Consider the following 2705-nt stretch of genomic DNA (forward strand, 5'->3'; position numbering starts at 1 on the left):
TGTTGAGAGAATAACTTTCTCATCCAGCCAGTATTTACGTGTTGGAATGTTGTGTCTGGAAATGTTGGGAAGGCACGTTCACTTGAATACATTTAGTAGAATACTTTGGATGGGAAATGAGAAGTAATAATCCTGAGTCATCCTGACATCACTGCTTTTGGGTTGCAACTGCTGTGCTTGCAGCCTGAGACCAAAACGTCTGCTTTGAGAGCCATGACCCTTATGTTAGACACACTTTGTTGGTGGGAATGTACCCCTTGAGTATTGGCTGTTCTCCTTCTCCCTGAAACAAACAGTAGGGGCTTTATAACCTCAGGGCTTCCGTATATTTGGATCATGTCTTTCGACACTTCTTCCCTTTCCCCCGTCCAGCAGACACTAACATGATCATCGATCTTGATTGACCATTGCTGCTCCTCCTTCCCTCGACAACCTATTGGCAATGGAACAGGATCTAAAGCAGTATCTCTTTCGATAGTGAATGGCCAGAACCTGGCAGTATTCCTGCCTCGTCATCTCACTATTGCACTCCCCTTCCTGCCCGTGCAATCCTACACCATTGTTTTACTGCGACCCCTCTCCAACTTCTGCATAAATTGCAACATCCGCCGACATTTCTGCCATCTACAAATGGAGCCCATCACCAGTGATGTATTTCCCTCCACTCCACTATCTGTTCTCCGCAAAGACCGTTTCCTCCACGACCACCATGTTTGATTCACGCTTTGTAAAAAAGCCGCCCTCCCCTCCTGGCACCTTCCACGACCACCGTAGGAATTGTAAAACCTGCGCTCTCTCCTACCCCCTCACCTCCGCCCAAGACCCCAAGAAGCCTTCTATACCCATCAACGTTTCACCAGAGCTTCCACACATGTCATTTACTGTATCCGGTGCTCACAATGCGGTCTCCTCTGCAATGGGGAGACTGGACGCCTTCTGGCAGAGCGCTTCAGAGATCTTCGCCGCGATACCCGCACCAATCAACTGCACCGCCCCCTGGTCAATATGTTGGATCGTACCAGATTATGCGAACAAGGTATATTCATAATTTTATTGCAGTATTCCGATTATGTTCATTTAACATTATCCATGGCCCTGATTTTCAATACATTTAGTGAGGCTTGGATTCTAGACAGAGGGGGATTTCAATTATATGAACCAATTGCCAAACCTGAAACTTTTTATCCTCCCAGAACATGACCCACAATGATGATTCAACTATTTCTTGCTATTGCTTGTTCACATTCAATTTCAACGCTGTGTTCTTCACCATGTCTCGATCTTGCATCGTGAAGAAAATACGGGTCAATTTATCCTTTTGACATCTTGCCAGGCCATCTGAGCTCATTAATGATTTCTGATCCGATGACAAGAGCTACCACGTTCTCTAATAACGCTCTACGTTCCATTGTAAACGGTGTGGAAGTGAGGACAATTGCTCTTTATTTACAGATTGGTCTATCTTCATTTAGATATTTGCACAGGCACATAATACACAGCGATTTGGTCAACTTACAATGTATAAATTGAATTCTAGATTATATATTTCCCTGGAAGATTTTCTTCAGCATTTAATTTCAGTTATGTGTTTATAACTGTGCAGCCTGTGACAATGATTTACCTGAATTTAAGGCTATATCAACGGTTGAACAATGCATGTTCTTTCACAACATTGCCGTCGTGACGTTTTCTGCTCACTGAGGAACTTATTTTAATGCCCCATTCAGCCAACTGCATTTGTAACCGTTCTTGCAAACTGTGAACTACATGCAATAATACTCATTGTTGTCTGCATTGTAACTGCACTGGCAAAAGCGCCCGTGTGTTCCCTGTTCAATTAAAATTGTCAGATAGGACGGAAAATAAATTAAACCCAGGAGGTGACATGGGCCCTCTGCTTGAGTAATAGTCGAGAACACTGAAAACACTGAAACATTTAAAGCATGTTTAAGTCTGTTTTATAGGAGCAGACTTAGGGTATTCACTCCATTAAAGGAATATTAAGGAACTGTAAGGTTCAGACATCCTGAGGGAAATCTTGGTTCCACGGTATCATGAGGAAAATGGAAGTTTCAGGTTGTAGGAACAAGGCTGTTGAGTATTTATACAACAATTAGCAATTAGAGTTTGGGAGGTCTTTATCTTAGGAGTCATCGTTTGTTCGGTCAACAAAAGTTGGGGCTCTAAGGTTTTCGACATGGTTTGACTTTACTTGATTTATAAAAAGGCTAACACAGTGGGTAACTCACAGGTGACCTCAAAGCTATGGGTTGCTCCTCCCAGTCTAATAATTTCGGAGGAGAAATCTGGGAGTATTTATGGCGCTTGGGACTCAGCATGTAAGCAGTAAATGTCTCCAGTGCACTCTCCTGGACGTGTGGGCATTCGGGATGGGGGCGCAGGACGTTCGTGAGCCTGAGGGAGTTTTGGGTAAAGTGGATGGAGAGTAGAAGCGTGTCAAGAGTGCGTGGTGCTGGAAAAGCGCAGCAGGTCATGCAGCACTCGAGGAGCAGGACAAGTTTTGGGCAGGAGCCCTTCATCAGGAATGAGGCTGGGAGCCTCGGGTGTAGAGAGATAAAATCGGGGTGGGGGGAAGGGGTAATGCAGCTGAGAGTGCAAGAGATGGATGGAAGTGGGGAAGTGGGGTTGATGGTGATAGGTCAGAGAGGACGGTGTAGCAGATAGGTGGGAATGAAGATTGACAG

Source organism: Chiloscyllium plagiosum, unplaced genomic scaffold (genome assembly GCF_004010195.1).
Source record: "Chiloscyllium plagiosum isolate BGI_BamShark_2017 unplaced genomic scaffold, ASM401019v2 scaf_84670, whole genome shotgun sequence".
Classification (NCBI taxonomy): domain Eukaryota; kingdom Metazoa; phylum Chordata; class Chondrichthyes; order Orectolobiformes; family Hemiscylliidae; genus Chiloscyllium; species Chiloscyllium plagiosum.